Below are 22419 nucleotides of genomic sequence, written 5' to 3' on the forward strand. Positions count from 1 at the left end.
CAGACTTACTGTGTTGGGCATTAGTTGTGCCACAAATCAGCCATCAGGTATACTATAATAAATTGAATGACAAATATGTACAAAATAACAGATGTCCAAACAAGATAAAACCCATCCAAATAGAACCTGATAAAGTTAACCATAATGCAAATCGTATATCCCCCCGTTTGTTCACGTGGGTCACCAAAACATGTGCCTACTACCATAATCTGTGAGATTCCATTTAACAATGCCTGCCTACAGGCTTTAGCATGGTGAACTCTTTGAGGAAACTTAATAAGTATTGAATGTCACACTTCAATAAAAGGGAGACTATATTTTGGATATCGAACCTTATTTAAGCACTTTAGCCTGAAACTGGTAGACCTGCAAGATATGCTAAAGTCCTCTATGAAACCTAGATCTATGGATCAGGATATTCGCCATTGCGTGAAACTAAAAAGACTTGAAGAAGTAACAAGATCAGAAAATGTGCTGAACCCCTCAGCCCTATTTAAGGTGGAACATAAAACATGGGGTTCGCCGCTGCAGGTTTATGTTTAGATTAAATTGCCTCCCCTTAAGCTATGTTATGGATGCGTGGTGGCGAATAAGCTGGGCTGATAGATGTAATTGGTGCAGTACAGACGATGGACCATGTATTGTCTGTTTGCCCCGTTTTAAAGCCTGCTAGATGTCGTTTTTTTAAAATCACTAGTTTTAACACATGGTATTAAATTGGCTGGAGCAGCCGCTCAGCACTTATATAATCCAGCTAACTAAATGATATGTTATCGAATTTTAAAAGATGTTATGATTTTTTTTCAAATATGTACCAATTGTATTATGTAGTCAAATGTGTAAATTTTACTATGGGTGGAAGCAATTTTTATTGTATCAAGTCATTGTTGGTATTTTACTGTTGATCTCTTTGTAGGTCAAAACTTTAATAAAAATCTTGGGCTTGAGCACAGTGTGATAACAATCCTTCCTTAAAAGCATATTGCCTTTTACACATGTTTTTTACAATAGGTACAATGGGTCCAAACTGGGGTGGTGTAGTGAGCAAAAGAACAATGGATTTAGCACAGATCTCTTGACTGGGAGTGAATGTTTGATTCATTCATTCAGCATTCCATCCATCATTTGTTGCCGCAGTACTTTTCACCCTAAGTGGGATGGGTATGCCCAGACGTTGGTCCCTGGCTCGCTGTACCACTAGATTCAAGCTAGCCTGGCTCATGAGGGGCGTTACCCCAAAAACGGTCCCAGGATGCTTGTTTTCGGTCCAGGGAGGACCCAGCTTGGCAGTTCGGGCTGGACAGATTCAAAACAGCATTTCAAAATACAGTCATTAAGGAATGACTCAAAAAAGGAGTTTGACTTCAAAATATAGGAAAAACTATAAAGGTTTATGAAAATTTAAAGGGCAATACAGAAAACAGAAATAATGCAAATGCAGCACTACATCAAAGTGTACAGAAGTCAATTGCCATAAAAGCTCAGTTATAGCAATAGAGAGGAAAAATCGGGAAAAGATACTAAGCCCCAAATGTGCAGCACATCAAAAAGAAATCAGACAGATTCCCTGATAGAGACCCAAAAAGATCCCGCTCACCCCTAAATTCAAGAGTATGTATCGCCATTCTCAGCATAAGAAATCATGGAAGCTGCAAAGTTAGCATGGTGAGAGCATTAGTACAGCAAATCAGACTTCATATTTCTAAACGTCACATAACCCTACCATCTTAGCACTTACCTACTAAATGAATATTGATTTGCCCCTTCTGACCTAAAGTTGTCCGGAGATGTCAGAACAACTAGTTACATGAACAACAGAAAACAATTGTGAATGAATGCAATACAGTGTGCTAACAGGAAACCCCTTAGAAAGGAGCAAAAGCGTCCTCCAGCGAATTCTTTGAGAGCAATGTCATACACAATAAATGGTGCACATCTTTCTGCATGTGAGGTCAAGTAACAACATCATGATGCAGCAGCCATTTTAACAAAGAAGGAGACAAGGCTTAACTGAGGCTTACTTTACTCTAAGCCAGAGAACAGACTAAAACACATCATAATGATTGTGTTTCAATTGCAATAACTATGTTAATACAAATGCATGAATTCAAACGTAGAATTAATATAAATGCAAATTTTTAGTTCAGATGTTAAAAACGTCCACACAAGTTTCAAAACATTGGCAACCATCATCTATAAAGCTTTAAAAATACACATATTTGGAAAAATAGTTTTCAAAACAATGCAGAACGACTCAATAGGGCATATCAAAAATAATTACAGTAAAAAGCTCCATCGTTTGTCAGAGTGTGCAGCCAAACAACAACATTCTTACCTACTGGGGTAATCCATGAGATTACATGTCACAGAATACCTGTCTACAGCCTGTAACACAATGTGATAACAAACTCATTGTTAAAACTCGACTGGTTTTAACAAATAGTTTTCAGAGTAACTAAGCTAGGTCTACTGCCTTTGTCATAACTTTTCATAATAAGTAGCTCAGACCCATGGCACTAAACATAACTTTTCCCATTGTAACATTCAGGCCCATAGTTTGTCATCATAACCAACTCATGCATACTGTTTTGAGAGTAAGCTTTCCCACACGGCAATCATCAGGCAGACGGTCACAAATCTGTTATTTTTAAAATCCACCCTCAAATGGATTCATGTTAACATATTCCGTTCATAATAAACATCTCATGCCTACTGCCTTTTTTGTAACATGTCATAATAATCATTTCAGACTTTTAGCCATGATCATTTGCATGCCACCATATCCAAGGCTGTCTTGATGGATTGAGTGCAAGCCCTGTCACAAGCCCCCCAAATTTTTTTTAAATAATACAAGCACACTTTCAGTGAAAGAACTCAATTTCAGATCTATCAAAGCTTGTACTTAAGTGAACCCATGAGTGTGTGGAGCCTAAGCCCCTTGCTTAGTAGTACTTCGAGAGATGGATTTCTGTTGATCTCATAAAGTCTGGCGACAACTGTGCTGGGAAGTCAGCCAAACATGCATTTAGGTTAGTGTGACCCTGGGCATCTCATACTGCTCTCAAACGCACAACTGCACTCTAATGTTAACGATGGAAAAGAAAGGTGGGGTACTGGGACTGGAAATCAACAATACATTCCTCATGACTGCTCTTCTGCCATCTGTATTTTACAGTGCCATGTGAATGTCCCTGAAATTAATACTTTATGCATGTTAGTGAGCCTTCTCTATGCAACCACACTGCTGCTGGCTAAGGCCGCTGGCTAAACAAAATAATCACAGCTACGTGGAGAGGAAGCACACAGCTTCTGCCCAATCAGACCATGTATTCTTCTACAGCAAATGTAAGTGGAGCCAAAGCCTCTCTGTAATACTCCTGAAAACTCCAATTTAGGTTGATCACATAAGCTCAGACAGCAGCTGCACTATCAAGCCAGACCTCGAAATGGGCAGGAAATACCTATGAATGAGGTCACCTGCTCATTATTTTCCATTAATGTTCCTTGTTTTCGTATTGTGGTACTCGCTTTTGTAATTACTACCCACTGGCTTTCTCCTGCTTACCTCCCTCCAAGTTTTTGGGGGTTGGTCCTGCTTTAGTCCTGCTATCCCAAAAGATTTCTGGGCTTGGATAACAGTCAAATTCTCAGCAGATCAGGTTAGAGTGAGTAAGAAAATGTAAGAGTGGCTGCGACCCAAAAAGAGTCAACTGTCGCTGGCAACTGACAAGAGCCGCAATATAGCAATCTAAAATACAAATGACCCAACATCTTACAGGGCTCGAGTGATTCACAGATTACTGAATTGCTTTGGGCTATTAGAGCAGCATGGAAGCAGTCCAAAAGCTTAGGTGAGATAAGAGTTCTGACTACTATGAATAAGACATACAATATAGTTTCGTATCACCGTGGGCACTACAGCACTGGTCACCAAGAAACACTATGCAGGGTCATATCAGAGTGACAGCACTCATAACATACATGCGGAAACCCAATAGCCTTGTCTACTATCAATTGGTTTAAACATCAATCAATACTTCTACGGGCAATATAGGCATGCCTATAATCAGAAGAATATACGGTAAGGCCCTTTGGTCTCACCCTTCAAAAAACAAGAGCATTCGACCACAACAGAGAAACATATCCAATACTTAACAAGTTATTTTTGGAGTCAACTTTTGTTTTATAACATCAACTTGAGAATCGACGGACGTTTGTCCCAAATTAATATAGATAAACTCATCCGACTTAACAGAAATAAATTACGTAACTGCTTGTACCTGTTAATCGAATCGTCAATGAACTTAGTCTAGTGACAGTTGCCCGTTGTTGATCTTTTAACCGGGCTTTTGTTTGTAGTTCCAGCACTTCCGGGTCGCACAACAACCAATCTCGCAGTTGAAAATATTCTGAGAGACGTCCGTGAATAGAGAAGACAAGTAATGTGTAAGGTGGTCTAGGATTGGCGCATTGGTGGCACCTTAACCAATCCTAGTGCATCGCATAGAAGGACAAAGCGTTCATTGGCTGTGACTAAGAATTGGGTTTCTACGTAGGCCAGCCTCAAAACAGACGGCGGGTGATGTCCTGTTTAGAGCGGGATAGGATTGGTTTAGCTTGCTGTGCGGTGGAATGGAGTGAATGACAGTCTGTCTCGGCTCCATTAGATTAGGCTGTTGCACGGGAAGAGAGAATGGCAGGGCTTTAAGTGAGATGAAAAAACTTGGGGGGGGGTCTCTCAAAGGGTCGTCGTGGCCAGTGTAATTAAGGGATGTGGCTTTAAAACACTCAAGCTAAAAATCTGTGCTTAGCATAGTGTGCCACCCGACTTGTATATTGCTGTTTCTGTCATTGCATCAAGATATATGATACAACAAGTAACATCATACCTACAGCAAGTCACAACTATTGGCTTTGTCAATGGTTGTTAGTTGCATAAGATAAATAAGCAGCAACTATTGCTTGTATATAATATTGAAAAAGCAGCTTCGACGGGCGGACAGGCAGACCCTGTTACTTCCGGGTTAGGGGTGGTTAGCGCTCTTGCTTCGCCCTCGCAAGACGATAAAGGGTGCTCGTCACTCCAAACGCGCAGCGGTTGCGCGCAGGGGTGTGCCTAAGAACGCACCTAAGACAAGCCAAAGAGAAGCCCGTCTGCGCCCGTCCGCGACTGGACGCGGCTAGGGGCTAGAGGAGTTGGCCATGAACGCTACCAAACTGATGACTGGTTTGAAACCCCTGGTAAAATATTCCTCAGAAGAGCTGTTGTGTATTCGTAAGCCGGCACTTCAGGATTGCATGAGGGAAGAAAGGTGTATTTTGGAGGGTCCCTTCTCATGTCGGAATTGTAAATATCAAACTTCTGCTGATTGTTTGCAAATCACTCCACTTGAAGTACCCCCTGTGATCACCTTCCTAGATGATTCGCATAAGAGTCGTCAACTCCTATGTAACATTAGATCATTATCTAAACACTACAGTGAAGTGTGGGATATGATAGCTTCCTCGCAGCCTGAACTCTGTTATTTGACAGAGACATGGTTAAAACCACACTCCGTCCCTGCTATCACACTAGGGATTCCAGAGGGCTATAAAATAGCCAGGCTCGATCGGCCTACCAAAATTGGAGGAGGCATTGCCATTGTGTACAAAAATAATCTATCAGTAACCATTCTAGAAGAAATAAGTAACCCAGATTTAGAAATTCTGGTTTTTAAAATCAATTTCTCAAAGAATATCGGTTAAAAAGGGGCACTGGTTTATCGTCCCCCTGGACCCTATACCAACTTCAATATCTTGTTGCTGGAGGTACTGGCTAGGCATATCGACCCTGATAATGAGTTCTTATTATTAGGTGATTTTAATATGCATTGTGACCTCAAGGACAATGTTGAGGCACAATCATTTTTAACTGATATGTCCGTGCTGGGTCTAATTTTAATAAATACTGGTCCTACCCACTTGGCAGGGCATACTTTGGATCTTATTTTTTCAAATAAACCTAATACCCTGCTATTTGATTCCTCTACCCAGGTTAATTGGACCGACCATTTTGTTTTGAAATTTTCTTCCTTATACTCGGGTAAAGCCTCCACTCAGCCACTAGCACTCCCTATTAGGCGTAGACCGTGGCACAAGATTACTCCAGAAACATTTGAAGAATCCTTTGCTAGATACCCCACCCCACTTGGAGAGAACGTTGATATAGCATTAGATTTCTATAATCAGACGATACTCCAGGTGGTAAATAAGATTGCTCCTATAAAAACCTATAAACCCTGCCGAGCTCGGAAACAAGAGGTATGGTTTACAGAACATCTGAGAGCTCTCAAACAGCAAGTAAGAAAATTAGAAAGGGTGTGGAGATCTACCCAGGATAATACGGATAAAAAGCATTTTTGGGCAGCCCTCTCTAAATACCACAAGGAAATTCGCAGTGCCCGGAAATCCCACTTACAGGCCCTTCTCCTAGCTGCAGGAAATTCTTCTAGAGTACTATACCAAACTTTACAAACATTTGTGAAACCAGCAGCTTGTGAATCTTTGGAATTGGCTTCACAACAACTCTGCAATGAAGTAGCACAGTTCTTCAATGATAAAATAAACAAGATTCACGATAATATCCTAAATTCTCAGCCACCCATTATAGATGATACTTTATCACCTATAGAATTGGATAAAGAGATAGCAGATACAAACCTACAATCGTTTTCCTCTATCTCCTTGAGTGAGACAGAAGGTTATTTGGGGCAGATTAAAAGCGGAAGCCCTTCTGATATTATTCCAGCAAGAATTTTTCCGATTGTAGGAAAAAGCTTGAGTCCTCAGATTCAAAGCCTCATCAACCTCTCTCTAACCAATGGGCAAGTTCCTAAGGAATGGAAAAAAGCACTGGTAAGGCCTATTAGAAATAACTCCTCCATTCCTTGGACTGATTTATCCAATCTGAGGCCTATCTCGCTACTCCCTTTTTTAGGGAAGGTCATAGAGAAGCATGTCAATAAGCAGCTTTCTCAGCACCTAGAACTACATGGCAAGCTTGACAGTTCTCAGTTCGGTTTTAGACCCCGACACAGTACTGAATCTGCTCTGCTGTCGGTGACAGATGACCTTCACATGTACCAGGATCGAGGGTATTCTGCGATCCTGGTACTGTTGGACTTATCGGCGGCGTTCGATACTATATCACATACCATCTTAATCGAACGTATGACCGCAATTGGAATAGAAAGCACAGCGTTAACTTGGCTAAAGAGTTTTCTGTCTGACCGCACCCAAACTGTCAGCATGGGCACATTTAGGTCGACAGAAACCCATATCACCAAGGGGGTGCCACAGGGCTCTTGTCTAAGCCCCACTTTGTTTAACATCTACGTGGCACCCCTGGCCAATATACTGAGAGAATTCGGGGTTGTACCTGTCTCGTACGCTGACGACACGCAGCTTATTTTCCCTTTCAAGCATCTGACCGACGAAGTGAGGGAGACCTTCTCAAACGGCATGAAAGCTGTTGCAAATTGGATGAAAGCGAACTATCTCCAATGCAACGTAAGCAAGACTGAAGTAATGCTCTTTGGGGAGGTTAGAAATCTGTGGACCTCAGAGTGGTGGCCAAGTGAACTGGGACAAGTACCTGAACCCAAAACGGTCGTAAAAAATCTAGGGGTTCGTCTCGACCGTGAACTTACCTACAAGCAACATGGCAACTGGGTCGTTGGCCAATGCTTTCATGCTATTGGGCTCTTACGTAAAGTGTTTCCACTACTGCCTGATTCCATCAGAAAAACTCTGGTTCAGGCTCTAGTGCTGAGTCGCTTGGACTATTGCAACGGACTCCTGCTATCGGCCAATCAGGGAGTCCTAGCTAAACTCCAAGTAATTCAAAACACTGCAGCAAGACTGGTGATGAATGCCCCCCCAAGAACCCCTTCTAAACCTCTTCTCGACAAACTACATTGGCTCCCAGTCTATAAAAGGATCAAGTTCAAGACATGCTGTCTTATTCATAGAACCATATATGGCACTGGTCCTCCTGGTTGGAAAGATAAATTCATCCCTTACATTCCTACTCGACTCCTCAGATCTAGCAGTAAACTTCACCTTAAAGTACCAATTATTAAGAAGAGTAGGCAAGGAGGGAAAGCTCTATCTGTGGCAGGCCCGACCCTATGGAACAATCTTCCTTATGAGTTAAGGCATTGTTCCGAATTCTTGAGTTTTAGAAAAAAACTCAAAACATTTGTATTTTAGTAATTTCTCACTATGCTAGCTGGAAACTCGCTGTATATGCGGTGTGCCTTCTTTTCTCCCGTCACCTGTAGCTGCCAACTTCTCTTCTTCTGTCTTTTTCTGTGCGCAGAGATACTCTTATGCAAGAGTCGATTCTAGCGCGGTATAAATTTATAAATAAAAATAAATAAAAGCCCTGGTGAAACCACGACGATGTTGCTGCTCCTGAGTTTCAAAAAGAGAAGGAAAATCCAGAGAGAAAATTACATTCTTTCAACGATTTCCCTTCCTTCCCCTACAACTTTCACCTGGCTTGACGTTGTGCCGTAACTTCTCCACTAGTAAGAGAAGTGAGCAGTGTGAGCACGAGCACATCGATGTGCCTGCTGTCACTGCAGTCCAGAGAAAAACGGACCGTCTGTGCCAGGGCACAAAACAGAGCCCTATAGAGACCCGTTTCGAGGCCCCCTTTAAAAAACTGCCGGTGCTCAGCACCGGTTAGACCCGGCCCACTTAAAGCCCTGGGTAATGGAATGGTGGTAGCTCTGAACTGGGTGGTTTGCTTGAGCGAGGGTTGGCTTGGCAAGTGAAGTAGACCCGGGCACCCTAAAAACAAGCATTGGCATAGCCAATAGGTCTTGTCTTTGGGACTTTATTAGTTTTTAGTCAGAGCTATTGGCTTTGCCAATATTTTCTCTTAAAGAGAATATGTTATGCAGACAAACAGTGACCAAAAGTTGACTTGTGGCACCAAATAAAAGTTTTAAATAAAGAGATGAGATGCAGAGTGAAAAGGGACAAGCAACCAACGCAAAACTAACGGGACACTTCGACCGGGTGGAGACGTGGCCAGAGTAAGGACTAGCACTGTTTGCACCAGCTCCCTCTGTCCTTCATGCCACCCATGATGCCCAATGTAATACTGTATTTGATAATTGAGTGGGTCGAGGAGAAAAGCAATTTAAAATAGTGCGTCAGAGGCTTCGCACTGTGTGACATGTTCTAGTGTCTTAGCAGGTACTAGTTTTTACCAGGCTGGCTACACACACACCCACACCCATCCACCACAGGCTTCAAGAGTAACTAATAAAGGGACCGAGTGCTCGTGGCCAGTTAAGTAAGCATATCCACGGTGTCCGTGTGATTATTTTCTATGTGGGCCTCAAGCCCACAACATTACAAGCATCTCTAGATGGGACCTGTCCCCGTTTTCATTAAAAAAAAGTATACGTTTATGTAAAGTGGATGTGACAGACACCAGGAAGTTGCAGACAAGCAGAAGGTCAGAACATACATTGATCATACCCAGCTGTACTTCTGTGACTCGGACCCCTCTTGCATCACAAACTTGAACTTCTTCTTGGAGAAACTTGCTGAATTTGTGCAATCTGTAGCTCAAAAAATATACTCAACTAAAACTTAATGTATTATAAACTCCACGCATCCAGTACAAAAATGGCTAAACTCATTACACTAGGCACTTATTCATCTTTAGTTTGACACATGAAGACTCATGGCGTCATCATCGATCAAATCGCAAACATTTAGTGACGATTTTGCCAAACAAAATCTGCCACCTAACAACTAAGTTTACTCAGGGGACTTAAACATTCATTCCCTCAATCAGAGAGCAGTGAGCGCCGCGAGGTGAAGCTTGCTATAATTTTAACCCATATTGCCTTTAACCAATTGAACTACGAATTGTGTTGAAACTGTTTTTAAACTATTGTATTGCCGCCAACTACTTACTGGGCATCTTAGGGTGTTCACCGTCCCCCGGTCCGTCACGGCTTGCTGTGCCGATTGAACGGAGGGGACTTGACTCCTTCCCCTGCACCTTCCCTCACTTCCTGCCGCCGGCCCTGACGCGCATATAGGTAGATGGGGATACGGCCGCGCAGCGGGCGTGCCAGCGGCGCGCCGAAGGCACGCCAAAGGCAAGCCCGTCTGCGGCCGTACGGGTCCAGGGGCCAGAAACTCTGCCCTTTCTCTAAAATTGCAACCACAGAGCTGAGAGAGCTGCATGGGAACTATGAGATTGCTGCCCATATCCGCCTCAGTTCAGTTGAATCAGGTGTTTTCAAACACAGAACTACCTTCCCTGAAGTCCTCTCCAATTCTAACCTCGACATCTCCACTACTTTATCTCCCCTCAATACCCCCAGTAGTCATGGAAAAATGGGATTCTCTGTTATTTACCTAAACACACGGTCTATGGTAAAGCACCAACTTGAGATCTTCCAACTCTTACAGTTGGAAAAGCCTGATCTACTTCTCCTCACGGAAACTTGGCTCACCGAAGAGTCTACTCCTGACATTCTGGCCGCTCTCCCAGATAATTACTATATCCTGCAAACTAACCGCCCCCTAGGGAAAGCGGGCGGTGGAGTAGCAGCCATCATTCTCAAGGACCATCAGTTCAAGATACTGGAGATTAAGGGTGTGCCCTCTGTTGACAGCTTAGTTTTTAAACTGGAATCCCCCCAGTCATCTTTCACCTGCGCTCTTTTTTATAGACCCCCTTGCTGCATGCCTACCTTTCCCCAGGCTTTGGGAGAAATGATCTCCCACCTGGCTATTGTTCACGCTATACTCCTTATCATAGGTGATTTTAATTACTGGCCTCTAGATATAATGGAGAGTGCCAGCTCTATCGAACTGACGGATCTTTTGTCTGGAATGAATTGCACTCAACATGTGCATGTACCCCCTCATACCAAGGGACACACTCTAGATCAAGTCTGGACAGCTAACATGATACTCCCGACCCTCCTGATTTATCCGTGTACTTGGTCAGATCACCTCTTTGTTTCCTTTACCCTCCCTGATGTTCACCCTACTAAAACCAAACTGACTAAAAATTATAAGTCTAGAAATTGGAAAAACGCCAATATTGATCATTTCTGCTCTCTTCTCACCTCGACGGCCCCGCTTGCCTCAGAGTCAACCCACACTCAGGCTACAAATCTTAAGTTATGGCTTGAATCAGCATGTGATTGCGTCGCTCCTCTGAAGCTTACAAAAACTATCAGACCTCATGATGCTCAGCGATGGTTCTCCGCGGACCTTAAAATTAAGAAGTTAGCACTGAGACAAGCGGAACGCAGATGGAGACTTCATTACTATATAGCTGATAAAAATATCTATACCAATGTGCTGAAAGAATACAAAAACAATATTCTTCAAACCAAAACTGATTACTTCTCAAAAAAAGTTTTAAATTCAGCTAGCAAAACCAAAGAAATCTTCTCAATAGTCAGCGAGTTATCCAAACCTGACAGAATTGTACCTAAGCTACTCCCTTCACAACTCCTTTGTGACTCACTCAACTCATACTTTATGGAGAAAATTACTGCTATTAAAGCTAGCATTCCGACCTCTACTACCCCAGTCAATATTTTTAATACCTGTGGTCTGTCGCCTCTGTTGACCCTGTTTCCCAATATCTCTTTAGAAACTTTTCTGGGCTTACTTAAAAGAGTTGGTTCAGGGTCTCCAACAGATTACTGCCCCCCTCATGTCCTCCAGGAGGCCTTCTCCATGTGCCCTGACCCTCCTCTTTCCCTTCTTAATAAATCACTTGAAGTAGGCATAGTTCCTGACCTCTTTAAAACTGCGGAAATTATCCCCATCTTGAAGAAGCCAGGTGCTGACCCTTCTGCCCTTGGCAACTACCACCCCAATCTTACTTCTACCTTACCTTGGAAAGGTTTTAGAGGCATATGTCTCAATTCAATTAAGTTCCTTTGTCGAACAGCATCACATCCTGGACCCCCACCAGGCCGGCTTTCGACCCTCTTACTCCACGGAAACAGTCATCTTGACAGTCATGGATGACCTTAGAGGGGGCGCTGATAGAGGGCTTACCCAGACCCTGGTTCTCCTGGATCTGTCAGCAGCGTTTGACATGGTCGACCATAACATCCTTCTGGACCGTGTCAGCAATGCCTGGAACCTGGGCCTGGCTCTAAAGTGGCTCTTCTCTTTTCTTAGTAACCGACTTCAATCGGTCCGCCTCGCCAACTTTTCCTCAAAGAAGATGGATCCTTCTTGCGGAGTACCTCAGGGCTCCTCCCTCTCCCCGCTTCTTTTCAATCTCTATCTTCTCCCATTAATTTTCTCTCAGCGGGACAGGAAAGTCGTGACATACAATTATGCGGATGACCTCCAATTGGTCTTCGATATTAATCTCCACTTTTCCTCGTTGACCCATTTTCAAGACACTATGATCTTCATAAGCGAGTGGATGAATGGAAATCAACTGAAGCTCAACCCCGACAAAACGGAACTGATCCTCACTGGCGGACTTGCTAACCCATGGAACTCCAACTTTTGGCCATCTTCTCTAGGCAACCCTCCCCCCCGGCCAGTTCTGCCAAAAGTCTGGGTATAGTGGTTAGCAATGATCTATCAATGAAAGGTCAGATCAGCGCGGTGGTCTCTGCTGGCTTCTTTCAACTACGCAGAATCAAGAAAATCAGCAGATTTGTCTCAGGAAGCGTTGACTTTAGTGATTTTAGCTTTAGTCATCTCCCGACTTGACTATTCCAACTCCCTCTATGTAGGCATCCCGGCATACCAGCTTAGACGCCTCCAACTAGTCCAGAACCTGGCTGCCAGATTGATTTTCCATCAGCCTAGATGGCATCACATTCGGCCTCTGATGAAAGGCCTCCACTGGCTTCCTGTGACCATGTGCGGACTGTTCAAGATGGGATGCACCATTTTAAAATCTCTTTATGAGACCAGCCCAGCCTTCATCTCATCTAAGATTATACGTTACGTCCCCACTCGTAACCTTCGATCCACTCACTTGAATCTGCTAGTCACCCCCACCTTCAAACGCAAGAAACTCGGAGGTTCCCGCTTTGGAGTTCTAGCCCCTCAGTTTTGGAACTCGCTCCCGCTGGAGTTGAGGACGGCCACCTCCTATGCGCTGTTCAGAAAACAGCTGAAGACTTGGCTGTTCTCTCAGGCTTACGATAACTAGCTCCATCCTCTAGTGCTGCCTCACGTGTCCTTTAGGGCCAAGGAGCCGTTGGTGAACGAGCGCTTGATAAATGCCATTTAACATAACATAACATAACAGACTTCAGAAATGTGGTTCAATCAGTCATTCTCAGCTACAGAGGAGATGCAGTCTTTGCTGGCCTATTCATATTCCCTGCCTCCACCAGGTGCCTACACATCTGACCATATCACTGCAGTCCCAAAATAATTCCACTGACTTCTCAAGAAAAGGATCGACTTCAAAATCTAAACTCAGTTTGTCCACTGTTGTTTTCTTTCTTACTGTCTGGAAAAACTTCATCTTGCAGGTGGAACTCGTAATACAATGACAGACTGATCCTCGAAAAGTAAGATAAGCAATATTTCATAAAAAGCTTTCTCATCCCTTGCCCCAAGACTTTGGTGTTGCATGACCACATCAGACCTAACCCAAAGCTACTGGACTTCTGTAGAGAACAAAAGACATGACACTTCAAGCTACCCATCTACCTACCCTCCAAAACTGCTTCGTTTTTCCTCCTTTAAATTTGTTTAATTTTACGTGTTTATATAAAGCACACTATATACCTTAGGTGCCATATAAATGCTACAATTTCAAGATATTTTGTTTTTATGATGCAGAATAACTCCTACAAAAGTGTGGGCTTCTCCAGTGACTTTATTATCTGTAGGATCTTCATACTTGGGGACTGACCTCATTCCTTCAGAGACAACATACAAACTTATTACAGATCCTTTCATCTGAGGGCATAATCTTCCAGCAGGCAAATGTTTTAGATACAGACGCACCTGCAGTTATGAATTGGCATTTATAGTGTCAGAACTACACCAACACCTTATAGAAAGAATACCATGCCAGGTTGTGAACTAGGTGTATACGAGGACCTTGAATACCCCCTCCTCAGCATTACTGGAACCGACCACCAAGGCTATCGAGGAACATATAACCTTTATTACCATGTAGTATCCACCATCAGCCAAGATATGCAATATTATCGGGAAGATCTGGCATGTCCCTGCATTAGAGGAGAGAACTATAACAAAAGCTAGGTTTGCTTCCAAACGATCTAGCAGCCTGAAGGCTCGACTGGTATTTTCATGCAACCCTCAAACGATCTTATGGGAACTACCAGCTGCAATGGCCAATATCTAAACATCCTCACCACCTACAAGAAATCACCTTGAGAAATGGCAAAACATGGCAAAAAAGCTTCACTAACTGTAGAACAGTATAAATAATAAACTGACTCGAGTTTACATGCCACCAACAGCATATTGGTATGACCACCCATAAAATTAAATTACGACTCCAAGACCATCAAGAACAGAAATATGTTTACTAAAAAGTTCACAATCTTTATGGGAAGCAAAATCGTCGATCCATAGATTTTAATTAGATGGTGCTTCAACATATGCTCCCGCCCTCACCCACCCAGAAGCAGAGAGAATACTATAGAAAGAATGAGGCCAAGTGGATTTTTTTTCGATGCAACTGACTGTTTTGGACTATACCATGTTGTTAGACCTGTCAGCCCTTTGGGTGGTCCCTCCTCATCATTATTTATTTTGTCCCACTTTTGCCTCAAACCCTGTTGGTATTTTTCCTTTTTGGGAACCACCAGATTTTTTTAGTGTTGCTGCAGATTCAGGGAGCCATTTTAGCTACCCCTGGAACTTCTGTCTGAGGGCCTGGAGCACAAAATGGTGGCCACCTGTGACATCACCAGCACCCACTGGAACCTACTAGAACCTTCTGCAACATTCTGGAGCCCTGTGACAGTTGGAGGCGGTTTAGAATGTTGGGAAGCTAAGACAGAGAGTTGGCAGTTGGAGCTGGCAGTTGGCACCTGACTGGTGAAGAGTGAGCAGCAGAAACTTGAAGGAGGAAGGAGTGAAGCAGCAGGGGTGGAAACTTGTGCCTGGAGTGGGGTCCATAAACCCACCCTTGATACTAGTCCCTACTGACTGAGCCCAGCCTGGAGCCCTGTGTGGGAAGAAGCAAGAAAAACCATCTTAAGGACCTGGACAGCAGGAACAGGCCTTAGAATCCAAGAACAGCAAGATCCTGACCTGGATACTGGTTTCCCTGGAGTCCGACGTCGAGAAGCCTAGAGACCCGGAGCCCGAGGTGGAGAAGCGGCGCTGACTGGAAAAGCAGACGTCGTACCCGGAGCCGCCAGAGGTCGAGAGAGGGCGCCGACGGAGGTCGTAGAAGTACCAGAGGTCGAGGAGGAAGTCACCCGAGGTCGAGTGAGCGGCGTTGACGGGGGAGTGAAGTCCGCCCTCCGGAGTCGCCGGAGACCGGGGTGAAGCGTGCCGGAGGTCGGGAGTGGAGATCGCACTCCGGAGTCGCCGGAACCTGAGGAGAGGAGCACCGGAGGTCGGGAGTGGAGGTCGCACTCCGGAGTCGCCGGAACCTGAGGAGAGGAGCACCGGAGGTCGGGAGTGGGGATCGCACTCCGGAGCCGCCGGAAGTCGACATCGAGCCAAGGCCGGCCGACGTCATCGAACCTGAGGTCGCCATCGGACCGGAGCCGCCCGAAGTCGACATCGAGCCAAGACTGCCCGACGTCATCGAATCGGAGGTCGAGATCGAGCCGAGGCCACCGACATCGATCCCGAACCGCCTACCGGCGTCGTCAAGAACTGACATTGTGCCGAGGCCGCCGACATCGAACCGGAACCGCCTCACGGCGTCGACACGACTCCAGCGGCGTCGGAGCTTCAGAAAAAGGGCAGTAAGTGGAATAGAGGGCGCCTAAGGCCCTGTGGAATCCTAAGAAGACTACCCTAGGGGCTGGAGAGGTGCTGGAACCAGCTTGACTGTGCCAGGGGTGAGCTGAGACTAATTCAGAGGGGTTGTGTAGAGTGAGAGAGCCAGGTCTCTAGTATCCCCCCCTTGATCTACCTCAGTTTAGGCCTCAGCCTTGACCAAGCCAGGGAATAGACACCCTCAAGCCATCCACCTAACCACAAGCTGTGCCTGGGCCAAATCAACCCATAGTAATCTCAAATGTGATCTGATTCTTTAAGTGTCACTGTCAGCTTTTAATTATTTATGGAGAGCACTGTATTTATTGTATTTAACTTATTTATTGCTTCACTGTATTTATTGTTCCACAGTATTTATTGTCGCACAATATTTATTGGTTTGCAGTATTTATTCCCTCAGAATATTTAATTGCCTGTATGTATTGCACTTATATTTATGCCTTAATTATTTATGATCACCCCTATTTATTGAATCATTAAGCCAGTATTTATTTGACCTGCACTATTTAAAAAGCCTTGTATATTGTGATTCTGTTATTATTTATCTAATCAGCAACTAAGAGAAAAAGAAGATAAAGAAAGATATTTTCATAATTTTTACGGTGTAGAGTCGTTTTTGGAACGGATGCACGCATGGTTATTGTATGGGTATGTCGTATGCTTAGCACGGTGCCTGATTCCTGACCACTCGAGCCAAGCTACCACTGTGTATGTCTGGAGAGACCCCGTTACCACCACCCTTTCCGGTGTGGGAGTGGGGTTTTTCCAACACATGTGAATTAATTTATACCCACAGATAGGTTCTCTATTACATTTTTTTATAATCTTAGTCACTTTTAATAAAGTCTATCACATGGGTACATAAACAATAGTATTGGTTTGCCAGCCTTTCCAAGTATCACCCAACTCCACACTTGACACAAATCCATCAGCTATCCAGTTCCACTTAAATAAGGTGCCCGGCATCAATGGCACAGTACTAAAATGGTTCACCTCCTTCCTTCAACACACCTCGCAACAAATTAAAATCAACTCCTGTCTCTCGAAGCCAACAAAAGTCACACTTGGGGTCCCGCAAGGCTCGATTCTCTCCCCGGCCCTCATCAATCTTTTCATGGAGCCCCTCACAATCATCTTGAAAAAAGCTGGAGTGAATTACCACCTTTACGCCGATGACACCCAAATCTATTTCAAAATCAATTCTCCCAGCGACATCCAACACCTCAATGCCACTCTAACCGAGATCCAAACTTGGTTCAACGCTAATCACTTAAAGCTCAACCCAGATAAAACAGAACTAATCCTATTCTCTCCAAAAAGCAACCATTGTCCAATCCAAGAGTGGCTCAAGAATCTGGTCGCCCTAAACTACCCCATCGTCCTATCCGACTCAGTTAAGTCTCTAGGCATCACCCTTGACAAGAACTTATCTTTGGAGGCCCACATCAAAAACTCTGCAAAAAGTGCTCTTTTCTCTCTAAAACACCTCAAGAAATTGAAACCTTTTCTTCCACCTGATGATGACCTCAAGACAGTAGTCCAATCCCTAGTTCTCTCTAAAATCGTCTACGGGAACGCCATCCTAGCAGGGACTCCAAAAGCTCACCTAGCCCCTCTAAGGGCAGCGTTGAACATGGCCGCTCGGCTCGTATCTGGAGTAAAAAGATTTGATCACATCACTCCAGCTCTCAACTTCATCAACTGGCTTCCCATGGAAGGGAGGTGTATTTACAAACTGGCCTGCATCACACACAAAACCCTTCACTCTCCGGCCCTAACTACCTGAACAACAAACTGGTAAGAGCAGGTCAATCCAGAACGCTGAAAAGCTCCAACTCACTCCTTCTTATTCCTCTGAAACTGAAATGAAAACCACACAAAACCGATCGTTCTCTGGCAACGCTCCCAGAATGTGGAACGCTCTCCCTAGGGTCCTCAGATGCAACCCCTCCTTCTCCTGTTTCAAAAGAGACCTGAAAATGCATCTCCTTAACAAATACTTTCCTGACTAACGTCAACTAACCTAGTCTTCAATATCCGAGTTTACTCCTCTCTCTTGACATTCAAGGATAGTTGGTGACCGGACTGTGTTAACCACCTTATCTTCCATGCTGTATTTTATTTATCCCTGGTTTTGCTTCCTTACTGCCTGCTACTATGTAATGCAATTTCCGTCTGTTTTTCTTTACAGTATATATGTAAAGTGCTCTGATACCCACGGGTCAAGCTAGCGCTATATAAAACTTACATTTATTTTTTTTTAAATAGTTCCCTATGTGAGGAGTTTCAAACCTCCGACCCTCTCAAGTCCATCCCAGAATCGTCACTTCTGCCCGGGTCTCCTGCAAAGGGGTATCTTTAAAAACACCCAAGTGCCGCTGCACACCAGGAATAACAATATATCAAGAACCCCACAAACACAGTAGTTAATAAAGTATACAACCTGTTCATGTATATCAAAAATGCCTGGTGTGTCCTAGAGGTGTCACATATACATCTTCAACACATTTTTATATATACTGTTTATACACATTTTAAATGAACAGTGAACATTTGAGAGCATTTAACTCTACCTTCAGGTCCACCTGTCTAATTTGGCTTTATGAAGCTCCTTGACGAGAAAGCGATTTTCCTTACTTATCTTAATAGGCATTTCTTACTATTTACACAATTGCTGCAGGATCAAACCAATAGAATGGTAATGCAATGTACATTCTTAAATATGTATTGTCTTACTTGCTTGCATCCCAGAAGTCCAGCATCAAACATACCCATACAATTAAGAGGCCTCATTACATATCTGTCATAACCCTGACAGAAAAACAACTTTAAAAATACCCTGGGTAGGCGTCTATGACCCGGAACATGGTTACATTTATTTTGAGCCGGCAGCGATGATGCCTTCCGCGACAGGTACTTCTTGTTTTACTGAAGTATGGGTGGAATGGGGAAATGATTGTTACGATGTTTTCCTCTCTTTTGTTCTAGCGCAGGCCTCTCACTCACACCCTACAACGTTCAAGCCCAGGGTTATTGTTATTGTTATTGTTATTGTCCAGAGGCCTGGGGGGGGGGGGGGGGGGTCATATCCGAGTTCTTACCTGGAATGTCCAAGGGGTGCTTGACAAGATCAAGTATGGTGCCTTCTTGCAACAAGCTAAGAGATTAGGTGAAGACATACTACTTCTGCAAGAAACCCACCTCTTGGGTTCCAAGGTTCCCTGACTAGCTTGATATGGCTACGCACAGGTATTTCACTCGAGATTCACGCGGAGATCATGGGGTATGGGCGTTTTAATTCACTGCAGATTTCCTTTTCAGTCCCATAGGGATAGCTTATGCCTATGGCAGATACATAATAGTGGCTGGCATATTGTATGGGAAACAGCTTACGTTTGGTAGTATGTATGCCCCCCCCCCCATTGGGGCAGAAGTTTGCTATCTGCTTGTGGAGGGATCAACCAGACTGTTTCTCGTTGATAGGTGGAGACTGGAATGATGTCCTCAACCCTGAGATCGATAGATGGAGCGCAAAAGGTGGGATAGCAGAATCCCAGGGATCCAAACAGGCTTCCATGGTGTCAACACTGGGCTGGGCTGATGCTTGGAGGTCATATCACCTGGCAGACAGGGGCTACAGATATTACTCGATGGTTCACAGATTCTTCTCTAGATTAGATTACCTATTAGTCCTGACTACATATCTCCATAGAGTATCGAGTCTCGATATTCTTCAGTCAGGACTGACTGACCATTCCCCAGGTGTCCCTTGAGCTTCAAGTGGGCCCGGGGCGCCCCTAATTCTGTTGGCTCGTGTCGCCCTGGCATTTGCAGAAGCCGTCCTTTAGAGCACTCCTTCATCGATCTATTGTGGAATATTTTTCCATTGATGCTACTACTCCGCCCTCCAAGGTGATATTGTGGGAAGCACTTAAATCAACTCTTCGAGGAATAGACATATGCTTTTGCGCAGGCGAATGTAGATGTAAAACACAAGAGTTGATGAGCTAGAGGCGCAGCTTGGTAGGCTAGGAAAGGATAGTCGAGGGCGAGAGGGTGGGGTGGCAAGACATCACTTATGCTTGACTCAACAGCTGAACCAACAGCGACTCCTTGATGAGGCAAAACAGGCATGGCAGGCCACGTAATGTCGTATGTATCAATGGGGTGATAAATCCAGTAAGATGCTACACAGACTATGTCAGGCCACTAATGCTGTTCCCCAAGTGTCAGCAGTGCGAGATGCTCAGGGTGAGTGAAGTACTGGGAATTTTAAGCCCAGCGGTGCAGGGGAACACACCCTATGACTTCGGGTTCTTCCTGTTTCAGACCTACAGAAACACAGAGTCTTCTGGGTGAAGTCAAAGATCAGTTTATTGGCTGCAGACCAATTACAGGCATCCTAGAAGTACAACAGCGTGTATGTTCTCAGGAGACTGCTAAAAATTACAGAAACGGGCTTCTCCTTAAATACAAAATATCCTGCTTCAGGCACACATTCCTTGTTTTATGGCATGGTCATTCATATGTATACATTTCAAACAAAAAGGCAGAGTCATGATGACCATCCCACATTCCAGTTAAGCCAGCCCACAATTATTTACCCAGCAAGGCTCAGATCCCACATCAGATATCAACAGGCCCCAATAAACACGAGCAACTCCTGTTTGGAAAACAAGCCATAAAGCAGGAACAGTCAGGTGTGAAAGAGATTAGCTGGAGGCTCGTGTGGGATGAAAAGGCTTTATGGTGTGTCAAGCCCTGATGCTAATCACAGGTGGCCGAAGGACGGGGAGCTCGTGAGACCGGACTGACCTGGGGCAGCGGAGCCAAGCTGCCCAGGTCACAGAGAAGTCAAAGGAAGGCACATGTGCTCTAAAGGCCCGTATTTGCTTCATGATATGTAGCCTATGTGAGGGCAACCATAAGATGGCCACCGCTCTAAGATGGAACCCACAAAGTCAATGTATAATATCGTATATGAAATGTATTTATAGCTAAAATGTTACACAAAGCACTTGTACATACCGCATTGACCATTCGCGGTTCGCTAATACCGGAATAGACAGGGGTAGGGCCCTGCCTCCTACGCGGTCCCAAATTGTAAAGTACGACAGACCCTTCTTTTGCCCTTACATAGGCAATAACTATGCTCACATCAATCCGAGTCTAGGTCAATATTCACGAAGTCATGGAGATGTTGCTGTAGCATCATCCTATTACTTAGCTCGTCCCTCGATACAGGTTTCCTTACACATAATGTAGCACAGAGGCCATATCGCAGGAGCACACTGTATGCACAGACAGAACAGGAAAAGGATGGCTAAGATCATTCCAATGACCATCAGAATCTTCCAACCCCAGGCAGATATCAGTTCCCAGAACCACCCCACTAGTGACCAATCTCCCTTATCCATGTGTATGGATTCAGATATTCTATGCAGTTTGGCGATGGCTTGATAAACTGTTGGAGCATTATCTGGTATGAAAATGCAACAACTAGATTGGATAACCTTACATACCCCACCGCGGTCTGCAAGTATAACGTCTAGAACCATGCGGTTCTGCAAAGTCATGAGTCGATCCGCTTGGAGCTCAGCTGTCAAATTACCAAGGGCACCAGCCGTAACATTAACAGTGGATTCAACCACACGAGTCAGTTGTCTCAGGTTCCTACTATCGACCATAGGTCCCCAAAACGGCAGGAAACCCAAAAAGAAGTCTCCTGCTTCCTGACCGGCAGTATCCTCCTTACTAATCATGCCTCTCACAACTCTGGTCTTGTGATAGTCGGAGGCGGCAGTAAATGTTGGCGGTAGCAGGTTTGCAATATAACATGTGCCCGAGAAATCAGGGGGCAACCATGTATATGCTCGGTCATTGCAGACAAAATATGTACCCTTGGCAGCCAAAAACGCAGGGGAAAACTGTGACGGAAAAGTGTACGTTTCAGTACAGTCACTTCTTCCCAGTTGAGCTCTTGGATTCTGACCATTACCTTGTAAACAGAACCGACCTATGTGGGGTACGACCCAAATTGGGGATGAGATTTTTCGCTGTCTTTCACCCAGACTAATACTATACCCCGTTGCGTTCCACCCTACATAAGCTCTCAATTCCTCCTTGGGTATAGATGAGTATGCGTCGATATCTCTGCTCATATCGGCAACTCCTTTCATCAAAGCTTTATTAGTTGTGCTAGGTCTGATGGAACGCGGTTGTCGCGGGGAGTACGCATCTAGTGCAAAGAGAAACATGGTCTGGAATGCCCATGACGATCCATTGTAACTAAACGGCAGCACTAGATAAGGAATACCCTTATTAATGGTATGTGGCATTAAACCACACACCCAGCAATTGGTTGTATTCATGACTAGTTGGTGCTGGTGCAGGAGCTGAATAAACGAG

At 44.4% G+C, this 22419-nt stretch overlaps 1 protein-coding gene across 3 annotated transcripts in view; it reads right to left on the bottom strand.

The window, feature by feature from the left end:
* CPAP (centrosome assembly and centriole elongation protein) overlaps positions 1-4405 on the bottom strand; it is a 521976-nt gene extending 517571 nt beyond the window's left edge. For all 3 annotated transcript variants that reach the window (XM_085621543.1, XM_085621542.1, XM_085621541.1), the window contains exon 1: positions 4281-4405. The gene's annotated coding sequence lies outside the window, so the exon portion shown is untranslated. The remainder of the gene's footprint in view (positions 1-4280) is intronic.
* Between the last annotated feature and the right edge of the window lie 18014 nt (positions 4406-22419).

The sequence above is a fragment of the Triturus cristatus genome, chromosome 8 (assembly GCF_964204655.1).
Source record: "Triturus cristatus chromosome 8, aTriCri1.1, whole genome shotgun sequence".
Lineage (NCBI taxonomy): Eukaryota > Metazoa > Chordata > Amphibia > Caudata > Salamandridae > Triturus > Triturus cristatus.